Below are 12504 nucleotides of genomic sequence, written 5' to 3'. Positions count from 1 at the left end.
GGGACAAGGTGAAGCAAGCGGCCAGGGTGGCCCACAGCGATCTGGAGCGCCTGGAGGAACGCGCCAGGGTGAGTCCTTCATCCTTTGCATCTTCATTGCCTTGGTTTGGGTTTTTTCTGTTCTTGAATCAGTGGGGGCAAGCCAGCGCACCCACTGGGTGTAGGCCCTGAGAATCGGGCCGGCCAAGCGTTGGCCGGGCCGAATCTCCTTGTGCTATACTTTGGCTTTGCTTTTTTAGTGGGGGCGCGCTAGCGCACCCACTGGGTGTAGCTCCCGAGAATCAGGCCAACTATGAATTAGCCGGGCTGAATCTTACTTCTTGCTTCTTTTTCTTTGCTCGTAGGAGCTTCATGATGCCCAAGTGCATGCGTACAACACGCTGCGGGCCCAGACCCAGGCGGCTGATGGCCAAGTTGTTGATCTTCAGGGCCGGCTGGGCGCGGCCGTCTCGGAGCGGGACGCCTTGCGCAAGGTGGACCAGCGACTCCAGCATCAGCTGACCCTTCTCCAGACGGAGAAGAAGGATCGCAAGGCGGCCCTTCAGGCCGAACTGGGGCACCTGCGCACCACCCTTGAGGAGATGGACACCTCCTATGCTGCCGACACGGAGCGTCTTAAGACGGCTCATCTCGAGGAGATGAATCTCAAGGACTCCACCCTGAAGGAGAAGGAGGAGGCCCTGATCCAGAAGCAGGCACAACTGGCCAAGGCGATGGAGACGGCCGCGACCCTCCAGGAAGAGCTCTCCCGCGCAGCCCAAACGAGCACGGTGCAGGAGCGCGATGCCCTGGAGGAGGCCCGCGAGACCGACATCCATTTCAACCGTAAGCCCTTCTTCCATTTTGTCTTGAACTTTTTCTTCTTTGTTGCTCTCCCCTATTATTCTTCTTCGCACCCCTTCCCCTACCCTAGGAATCTTCCCTGAGTCAGGGGAAGCGGATGGAACGGCTGTTGAGACCAGCCGCGAGGAGCGTCGCGCTGCTGGTGAGGAGGTGGATGCCGACGCCGACTGGACTGTGGAGGAGATTGCCGTGGGCATCAGAGCCCGCCTGCTTGTCCTGGCCGTATCTATGGAGCAGCTCCAGAGTGCCGACGCGTCGATGATGAAGGCTCTGTGACTCGAAGCCGTGGAGCCGGCTTTGATGAGCCAGCTGTCCCGCTGGCTTGCTGCTAGTGGCGATCATATTGATGCCTGGCATCCCTCAGCTGCACGTGCTGGTGCCTATATGGCACTGCGCTTGGCCAAGTCCTGGTATCGGAACTGGACTTGGGCAAGCTCGTCGCACAGTGCGACTGCTCAGAGGGGGAGCTGCACGCCGTGGAGGAGCAACTGCAGATGAGTGCGAGCGACATTGCCTCTTACACCGCCTGGGATGAGCTCAACTTGGAGCACGACGAAGATGGGAACGTGATCCCTGAGGATTTGTTCCATCTTTAGCCGTATGATGCCGATGGCAACTCCGACGAGGCGGCTGTGGAGGAAGCTGCCGACTCCAGCAGCGAGGCTTATGCCGACTCCGCCAGTGACGAAGCCGAAAGCTCTCGTGGTGGAGACGGCGCAACCTCCTCGGGAGTAGCCGGCGATGGTGAAGCCACCACTTCAGGAGGTGCAGCCGGGGCAACAAACGAGGCTGCCGCCCCTTAGTTGGTCCAGTTTTTGTTTTTGTTGTGTGCAATGTATCGTCAGTCCAACAGTTCCACCCACTCGGGGGTGTTTATTGTAATGAACTTCGGCCCTGGGCCAAATGCTTTTGAATGTATATATTCTGCATTAAATTCGCAACACCATGCTTGCTGCCTTGTATTTTCATCTTTTGATTCCTGCTTGACTTCTTTTTCTCCAACTCCTTTATTCCCTCTAACACCCACCTCACCAGCCCTACAGCCGGGAGCCGGTCTGTGACTGGGTCGAGGCTTCTGCCTTTGAGAATATTGGACTTGGATTTTTCTAAGCCATCAAGACTTAAAGACTCAAACACAAGCCAGCAGAGGTCGGCTAGAATAATAAAATCGAAAGATGATCAAACCAACCCGAGCCGACAACCCTTTTTGTAGTTGAACTTTTCATGCAGCCAGCCTTACCTGGCGCCGCCTCGTTAGCCAGACAGCCGGGAGCCGGTCTGTAGCTATTACGAGACGGCCAGGGTTCGACCCGGCGTACACTATATGCTCTTCTACAACTAAGGAAATCGTTCGGGCCGGCTAGCGAGCCCCCGAGCCCGTTAGAGCCGGACCAAGGGACTCACAAAATGAGTGAAGACCCTGGTTAGGAATCCAAAAGAGGCGTGTCCCAAGCCTCGGCTTGAAACACCCATTGCATTCATAGGAAATCTCGAAGAGGGATAAAGATACATATGTACATGCTCTTTCCATTTTTATTACTTGCATTTAGCAATAGAACGGGTGAAGCAACGCCGCGTCCCATGGACGCTCCGTCTCCTGGCCGGAGTCGTCTCTCTTGCGCTTCCTTGGCTTTTGGGCATCGATCAGGTAGTATGCATTGTTATGCAATGCCCGACTGATGATGAAGGGCCCCTCCCATGGGGATGAGAGCTTGTGCTGGCCGGCTGTTTGCTGGATTCTTATGAGCACCAAGTCCCCCTCCGTGAAGGAGAGAGGCTTGATCTTCTTGCTATGGTAGTATGTCAACTTCTGCTGATAAATAGCCGTCCAGCTCAAGGCTAGATCCCATGCCTCCTCGAGCAGATCGAGGTTGTCTTCTCTTGCCTCCTTCGCTTTTGTCTCTGTGTATAAGGTGACCCGAGGCGAGTCGAACTCGACATCCATGGGGATGATTGCCTCGGACCCGTATACCAGAAAGAATGGGGTGAAGCCGGTTGACCAGTTTGGCGTGGTGCGGAGGCTCCACAACACTGCTGGCAGCTCTTCAATCCAGCAGCTGGCTGACCTGACGAGTGGCACCACCAACCTTGGCTTGATGCCGGCCAGGATCAGGCCGTTAGCCCTCTCCACCTGGCCGTTGGATTGTGGGTGCGCCACCAACGCCAAGTCGAGCCGGATGCCTTCCTTGGAGGAGTAGAGTGCCAAAGCACCCTTGGCGAAGTTGGTGTCATTGTTGGTGATGATGCTGTGGGGGACGCCATAGCAGACAGCAATGCCCTTGATGAACCTGACGGCCGTGGGGCCGTCAAGCTTCTTGATGGGCCTAGCCTCGATCCACTTGGTAAATTTATCGATGGCTACCAAGAGATGCATCATGCCGCCTCGAGCGGTCTTGAATGGCCCCACCATGTCCAACCCCCAGACGGCGAATGGCCATGACAAGGGGATGGTTTTGAGGGCTGAAGGTAGCATGTGGCTTTGCGCACCAAAGCGTTGGCAGGCTTCACATTTCTTGACCACGTCCACGGCCTCCTCGAGGGCCGTGGACGAGTAGAATCCATGGCGGAACGCCTTAGCCACCAGGGTTCTAGAGGCGGCATGATGCCCACACTCCCCCTGGTGAATGTCTCTCAGGATCCCGTGCCCCTTTTCTGATTCAACGCAGCGCTGGAACACGCTAGTCACGCTACGCCGAACCAGCTCGCGATTGATGATAGCGTAGGCTGCTGAATCTGCCTTGCCTCCGCCTCATCTTGAGGAAGCTCATCACGAAGAAGGAAGTCCAAGATGGGTTGAGCCCACGACGGAGCCGACACAAGGGCTGGCTCCGTCTCGACCTGAGTATCAGGGGCTTCTGCAGCCCCCGCGTTTGATGAAGCAGTCGCATGCTCGAGACTGTGTGTCTCTGATGCCATTGTGGCAGCCGGCTCTCCGTCTACCTCCATGACGTCCACCCCTGGGTGTCGAGACGACAAGATTCAAGGCTTGGCGAAGCCGGTTTTGTTGTTGTAGACGGCAGAGTAGTCGTAGCCAACGAAGTAGTTGTAGCCGGCACAACAATTGGAGTCGGCAGAGCCAGTGTAGCCGGCACAGCTGGCGTAGCCGACGGCGCTTGTACTAAGGGATCAGCCGGCACAAAAATTGACGCCGACTCCGGATACAGCTTGATGGACGGCTTGTGCAGCTGTTCGAGGGATACGCCGGCTGGAATTGCTTGTCTTGTAGAGCCGATCTTGGCCAATGTATCAGCCGCCTCGTTGTCCGCCCTGGGAACGTGGTGAAACTCACAACCCTCGAAAGGGCCGCTGAGCTGCTGGATGAGGAAGCGATAGCTTGCCATGTTGGCGTCCCTGGCGTCCCATTTGCCAGAGACTTGCTGCACCACGAGATCCGAGTCGCCGAAGCAAAGGAGCCGCCAGATGCCAATCTCCTTGGCAAGATGGAGGCCATGAGCGAGCGCTTCGTACTCGACGACGTTGTTGGAGGCGGCAAGTGAATCTGGAGAGCATACTTGAGCTGGTCTCCTTTTGGAGACGTCCAGACGATGCCGGCTCCCAGACCAGTTCGCATCTTTGAGCCGTCGAAGTGCATCCACCAATGAGTGGACTATAGAGGCGGCGACTCAAATTGGGTTTCAGCCCAATCGACAAGGAAGTCAGCCACCACCTGAGATTTGATGGCAGTGCGCGGCTCGTAGCGGATGTCGTGGTCGGCCATGGAGATGGACCACTTGGCGATCCGGCCGGTTGCATCACGGTTGCCCATGATTTCTGAAAGAGGAGCAGTGCTCACCACAGTGATGGCATGCTCTTGGAAGTATTGCTTCAACTTCTTTGCGGCAAGGTAAACACCATAACACATTTCCTGGTAGTGGGGGTAGTTCTGCTTGGAGGCGGACAAGACCTCCCTGAGGTAATAGATAGGGCGTTGCACTAACAGTACCTTGCACTCCTCCTTGCGTTCTACTACAAACACTACACTAACCACGCGAGTGGTCGCTGCAATGTATATGAGGATGGGTTCCCTTTCAGCCGGTGGTGCCACGATTGGCAGGCTTGAGATGACCCGCTTGAGGTCGCGGAAGGCTTCGTCCGCGTGGTCGTTCCACTTGAGTGGAAGCGCCTTCTCGCCGAGCCGGATGACGAACCGGCTAAGGGACGCCAGGCAGCGGGCGAACTTTTGGACATCGAGGATTCGAGCCGGCTTCACCATCCGCTCGATGGTGCCGATTTTCTAAGGGTTCGCTTTGATGCCACGAGCGGACACAAAGGACCCCAATAGCTTTCCGCCTGGAACCCCGAAGACGCACTTTTCCGGGTTGAGCCGGATCTTGTACTTGCGCAGGTTGGCGAACGTCTCCCGCAAGTCGTCAAGGAGACTGAAGTGCTGCTTGGTCTTGACGATGATGTCATCCACATAGACGTGGATGTTTCTGCCAATCTCTGGCAGGAGGCACTGCTGCATGCATCGTTGGAATGTCGCACCAGCGTTCTTCAGACCGAACGTCATGGTGGTGTAGCAGTAGGCCCCGAAGGGCGTGATGAAGGAGGTCTTTGGGCGATCAGCTGGATCCAGCTTGATTTGATGATAGCCTGAATAAGCATCCAGAAACGACAATAGTTCGCAGCCGGTGTAACACCCTGTGTTTAGCCTTCCTGACGAATTTACTTGTTTCAAAAATTAGGGCCAATTTAAATTTTTTGTGAATGGTTGTGATGCTTGAAGTGACTATTGTTTGCGTGCTTGCTTGTATGCATGTGGTTGCTCCCCAATAATTCTTGCTATTCTACAACTCACCTCCTTATCCCATGTTCTCCGGCCTAATGATCATGCCATGTGTTCAGGACCAATATCTATTTTTACCAAATATTATTTTCACCAAAAAGCATTTCCTTGAATTAAACTTTCAAACCCCTAAGATGAGATTTGTACTAAAAGTCTTCCAATTAGGGAATTTATTTTGCACCAAATATTTTATTTGGAACCCATTATCAAAATGACTTCCCAAAACCACCATATTATTATTTTAAAAGTTATTTTACTAATTTATTTAAAAGCCTTCATGTGAGGCCAGAAATGGTCTTTATGAAGGAAAGTTATTTTTATTGCTTTGAAAATATTTAGGAAAATTTAGGGAAACTTAGTGGATATATTTATTCCATATATATGAGTTTCAACACATGGTCATGTTCAAAATATTGGGCAAACCCCTCCAAAACCATTCCTGCCTATTTCAATCTTTTGGAATATTTCTATAAGAAGTATTCTCAATAAATTCCAGAAAACTTCCCTAATTATTCTAAAACCCTATTTGTCCAGATTCAAATTTCATCCCAATCCAAGTTGATTTGACTCCCCTAATTATTCTAAAACCCTATTTGTCCAGATTCAAATTTGAGCAACTCATCATTGTCAAGTTCATTGTCAAGTGTCTCCACTTGTGCTCAAATTTGGTAGACATGTTCTCATACTCCAATAATGCATCTACACCAAGTGGTGCATCAAGGAGAATAGAGAAACTTGTCCCAAGCCCCTCAAAACCCTTTTTGTTGATTTCTGAATTTGGGAAACTTTACATTATATAGTTTCTCCAATTGACCCCAAACCTTTTGTGCATGCCTTAATGCTCAAATAATGCCCCCACACCAATTATTGGATTTCTGAGAATTGATTTGAATGGGATTGTAAGCAGAAAGCCATTTCTGCCCATTCCAAGGGATTTCCAAGTCTACATTGGAAACCTTCTCCAAGAAATCCCAAATTTGGTGTCCAAGCTTATTTTCATTTGTTATTTGATCCTGTTAAGTTTCATACCCATTGAAGTCCATATGATTGCTGTGCCACTTATCAAACACCTTTTGTGCATTCACTTTATTGTCTACTTTGGCCCCTTCCACTTTAACTCTTGGGCTCAACTTTCTACCACAACTTCATATAGTTACATTTTACCTCCAGTAACATTTCCATGGCCACTGGTCAATTATTGGAGAGAGGCCCCATGTAACTACTCCTCATTTTACCCTTGGACTCGTCATCTTTACCCTCTTGCTTCACTTCTGTCTAAGGTAAAGCTCCCACCTCTTGCCAGAGGTTCCCTAGCATCCCGAGGAACTGTTTCAAGCCAAGAGATGTCATGCTCTTGTGGGGGGAAAATGAGCAGCACATCATCAAGTTGATTTATGGCTGAAAGGTAGCTTTGTACAACAAGTGCTAGTTACACTTCCTTGCTTGAGCTGAAACTTTGCAGAAATGTAGTCCTTCCATGCCTAAGGATGCTAGACATGCTTCTTCCCCATTATCTCTCCTGTTAGTGCCCTTATTAGTAGCCCTAAGCTTGCTGCTGCAAACTTAACACCAGTCAAAACCTATTCGAACCAGCTCCACTTGGGGCCGAACTTCACCAGTGCCTTGTGGCCTGCATGCCTTGCATGTTTGACACCTTGGCATGGCCAAAGGGTGGCCCAGGACACCAAGTGGGGTGGTGACCACCTCCCTGGTGTGTAGAAATGGTGCTCTGCACCTTGTTTTTTTTTCTTCCAGGCCGCTTCTAGCCGTTGTAACCTATCTCAGCATGTCATGGGACCTCCCCTTGACTGGTCCAAGCCATCCCCATAACCAGCTAGATTCCAAGCCCTTCCAGGGGCGTGTGGCGTCCATGCACAGAGAGCATTCGAAGTTCTCTTGAGCTCTCTCTGCCATTTCCCCTCCTTTTGAAGCAAGCCCTAAGCCCCCTTGTGCTCTCTCTCGCCCCCTCTGTCCTTAGAAGCCTCCTGGGCTAGCCACGGCTTGCCCCGTGCCCATCCTCCTCCTCCTGCCGCTCGCATTGCAACCTCAGCCTCCTCTCAGATTCAAGCTCCTCCGAGCTTCCCCTCTCCCCTGACCCCCTCCGGCGCCATAGCACCTCCGCGTGGAACCCTCAGTCACCTTCATTCCTTCCCTGGGGCGCGAGGAGATCGAGGCCGCGAGTCCCGGTGGCCACCTCTACGGTCGTCCGAGGCGCCGCCACCTCAGCCCTTCCCTGCTCGCGCGTGGCATGGGAACGGGTGCGACTCGCCTCCCCGAGCCCTCCGGTGGTTGGAGCGCTGGAAGCCGTGCCGTGTAGCTCCGACAGCCGCAGCCAGGCTCCCCTGCTCTCTCCCATGACGGGAGGTTGAAGAAGGCCGCGGGCCCTCTCGTCAACTGGCTGGCAAGGCCGCCAGGTGGGTCGCGCCAATTAAGTGGCCGCGCCTCGGTGGGAGGCCGTCTCCCCGCGCGGAAAGCGCATTTCACGCAAGGCGTCTCTTGCGTGCCCATGGCTGGCCAAGCCGAGTGAGTGGGCCGGCCCGAAGGCCTGTCTATCGCCCGGGCGCAAGATAAACCCCGAGGCTGAGCTCTTTTTCTCTTTTTCCTATTTTACTTAAACTTCAAAAATCCATTATAAATTCATTTGTGCTCCAATTCTAAAGATTCAAATTTCTACAGGTTCCTAAATTCAAAACCTATCCAAATATGTGCCTTGCACATTTTCCAAGAAACCTTTATGTGGTGTTTTTATTTAAATCCAAATCCGGATATTCCAAGCACCACCTTTGTAAATTCTTATAGGTTTCCAATCAACTCCAAAATGGAGTGATTCCAAATTCTAGAGCCTTCTAATATCATGCCCTATTTTTAAAGCCTTGGTCAACATTTTTATCAGGCTTTATTCTGTTGTATTAAATAAATAGCTTCCTATTGCTATTTATTCCATATTAGAAAATTCCTAGAATATTCATTTCAACTCCAAATCCAGTGAACATCTTCCTAAATATTTCTAAAGTTGTTCTCTGTTAAGTGAGTGCCTCCACTCATTTTTATGATAATATTTTCTGTGGGCTTCATAAAGAATCCCCTACTCCTCCTTTCCTCCATTCAGAAATCCCTGATGACCCAAACCTCCTATGGCAAGCTTCAGATTTTTTTTCTTATGACCAGAGAGGTCCAAGAAAAATATAAATTCTATTTTATGTAGCACTTTTATTTCTGCCTGCTGTGTGGCTTACCGTGGTTGTTTTCGACGATAATTGATGGGTAGACGGAGTACTCGGAGTTGGAGCGGAAGACCTCTAAGACCCGAGGACATATGTGAGCAAGGGCAAGCAGCCCTTTGACCATGACTGAGCATATGATATATTGCATGCTAAGATAGCAAGTATTTCCGTTGCATATGATCATAAGTGCCGGTAAATCACTACGGTGATGTTACCGATGGCTCCTCCGGAGCACATGCATTGAATTTGATACTACCCCTTGAGGGTCACACTATTATCATGTTGACAAGTAATACTAGAGAAAATAGCATGAGTATATTGTTGGAATAAATCAAGAGTTTATGAAAACCCCGTCGGGTGCCATTAATGCCCGAGGGTGATGATGAGTTAGGTGGCCACTTTTGGTGAAATGGTGCACCGGGTATTTTGAGTGAGTATGGTTTCAGAAATGGGAATAGATTTATGATGTGTCAACCGTCCCAACCTTACCAGTACGACCACGTTACCCCTTATGGGACGGGGCTATGTTGATTACTCTGGTCGGTGCTAGCAAAGAGCCACATTACTAGTGGCGGGAGTGATGTGTGGTCAGTCTCGTGATGGGGTCTTGCCAGGTAGGACGACTATGCCATTTTTATGAGTTCTAGGCACACCGTTGGTCTCCACATGGTTGATATTATCTAGAGTCGATGCTCGTAAGACATACAACATGTGGGCTGGGTACCAATGGAGTGGACCTCTTTGTCTAGTATCGTCAGGGGAAAGGCATTGATCGGGTACTTACCTCGGCTATGTTATATACCGCGAGTCGTGGTTGACACGAAAGTTTCCCGGATCTCGTGAGTCCAGCGTACTACCTCTGCATAGCGTAAAACTATTCGAATAGCCGTGTCCACGATCAAGGACAGTTGAGTAATCCTGCTTAAACTACGTCCAGTCATTTCCGCATAAACCAAGTGTGTGTAAATGGTGAGAAAAAGGTGTTATTATGAAAGTAATGATATGACCAAGTTTGGTGACTTGGCATATAGGGTGAGCACGGATGGTTCAGCCCTTGACAGATATATTGATATCTGTAACCTGTTCTTCAAAAGTAGTTTACTTATGGTGCATACCTATGATCATGTTTCTTTACCACCAAGTAGATATCCACCAAAGAAGCAAGTTATTGTTATCCTTCACTTGCATTGTTCATATCATGGGCTGTTTGCGAGTACAATGAAACATGCTCATCGACTTGCCACTGGTTATTTCATTGACCAGGTATGAAAGAACATGATATGGTGAAGAGTAACTCGGTGACGTTCTTGCGAGCTAGGACACTCCCCCGTCAGAATGCGTGTAGGTTAGGGCTGATGGCATGGGCTCACGCTTTCGACCAATAATTCCGCTATTTGTCCGGTTTGGTGTGTTGGCCCTCAAGGCCCTATATTGTAAGACTCGACCGCCATGGTCATTTATTGTAACAAACGGTATGTATGGATGTAAGACTCTAAATATTCAGTTTCTGTGTGTTCGGTGAGCATTGATCTCCGGGATCACTGAGCACGATCATTCGGCGATCTCGACTCGTAAGTCGGGGTCCCCACAGAGCTGGTATCAGAGCCATCCTAACTGTAGGAAGCCTTAGTTAGCACGGACGTTAGTTAGGATAAAACTGCTTTCCAGACCCTTCAGAAGTACTTGCAAAACCTATATATTTTCTTGCCTCTCCTAAATCTTCAAAGGAAATGAAGGTTATACTTTAGCCTTCCACCCCTATTCTTTTTCACTCCTCGCCTACTTTTTTTTTAAAACGTGCAAACGGTCGCTAGCACCTTTATGCCCTCTGACTGCGAGGTTACTTGAAATCCTCGCGGGAAATTTGGAAGGAAGCAATCATTCCAAGCAACCACCCTGTGCTGAAGGGCAAGGATGACAACTCTACGACCGACGACACTAACAGAAGAACCTTCAAGTGGAACAAGGACCTCGAGGCTTAGAAGATGGCAACACCCTCGACACTGTTTTGGGAGTGATGCCACTTACACCTACGATAATCTGGACGTAATATATGCAAGCCGTGATCTGCATCATTAATAGAGCGACCCTGTCAATAATAAGGATTGTGTCGAGCAACACCGGTGGATGAGAACCTCGCCATTTGGTCCGCCTCACCTTAGTGAGCTAGAAAACGGTTCTCTTCATCTCCCACTCTAGGTGTCGATATCGCGATCTGTATGACTGACAGCCAGGAACTCTATCATGTCTTGCAAATATCGATGCATGAAGATGTCCACTTGAGACTCTCGAAGCCCCAGAAGACAAGAAGCAAATGACAAGATTATGAAGACAATGGAATATCCTGTCGATGACCGCCATGAAGAACCACCTTCGTCAGCAACTCCCCAGACGAGAAGACATCAAGAGCTTCTTCCAACTCAACCGAGCTGCATCGGCAAGCAACAACAAGAGGCGTGACAACGCCATGAGAGGTCCAGAAGACTTAGCGGACTCCTCCCCGGAGAACAAAGCAAGCACAACCGTCGAGTCCGATAACCCTAGGGTAGGAAGAGTCGTAAATCCCTATGCGAAGTCGAGTCCGTGAAATGGTTCCAATGGACCGTGTTGTGTGTTGTTTGTTTTTGTTGTTTGTGCTTGATATAAGTCGCACTATTGTTTGAGCAACAAGCATGCGGTTATATCACCCATCTTATTTTGATGTTCGAAATGATTTTGGCACTTGTTTGAGTTGACTTTCCCAATGCTTGTTTGATTGCACTCGCATTGCAGCACCCCTTAGGCACTCCCCTCTGTGCTACTCTCTCTCTCTCTCTCTCTCTCACCATTCTCGACAACTGAAGACCGACAAGACGGGATGCACCAAGGATCCACTTCGAGGGACGACTGACACTGAAGACACTGGCTGTACTATGCTTAACCTCACGCAACCGTAGGAGTTGTGCTCTTCTCTCTAGATCAGAAAACCATTTTAGACCATACCAACCCGCAATCCTTTTTCGGCTCAATTTTTTGGTCACGTGTCTAAATACACGAATTTTCCAGAACAACCGTAGATCCCCGACAAACCCCGCTTAACACCGGGTTCTTAAAGGAACAAGTGATCGCAGTGAACAAGTATCCTTCAATCTTAAGCTAGCCCCATAATCCTGATGCCATAAGTAAGACCGTTCTCACATATAGAGTATTATGCTAGAGATTGATGAGATAATGATAGTTGTCTAGTAGATACATCTAGATTATCTTGGTGGATCATAAGACCCTTATAAAGGTAGACGAATTTGGTGGAACAAGTTGATATAGTAGAAAAACCTACATATTCTTGGAGTAAGGTTGGATTTAGTAGGACGATTATGACCACGAACATTAAATTCTTGGTGGTATACCTGACTTTAGAACGTAGTTGGCTTGACTTGCTACTTTTACCAAAATTACTTGGAGTTGTCAAATGGATTTACAAACCTATGTGAACTGGCCTTGGAGATTAGATGGCCATGATATTGGAAATTGGTGGATATACTATGACATAAACCTTGCAGTAATATGTGAATTATGAGGACTCTAAGAGATTATGTAGAACCCCATCAACATTGGATTGGTAGGAGTGATGGGTCCAATGGTAATCGACTCGATCGATGGACCACTTGATCAG

Source organism: Hordeum vulgare, chromosome 7H (genome assembly GCF_904849725.1).
Source record: "Hordeum vulgare subsp. vulgare chromosome 7H, MorexV3_pseudomolecules_assembly, whole genome shotgun sequence".
Classification (NCBI taxonomy): Eukaryota; Viridiplantae; Streptophyta; class Magnoliopsida; order Poales; family Poaceae; genus Hordeum; species Hordeum vulgare.
The sequence above is the reverse complement of the archived record's forward strand: the minus strand, read 5'-3'. Positions refer to the sequence as shown.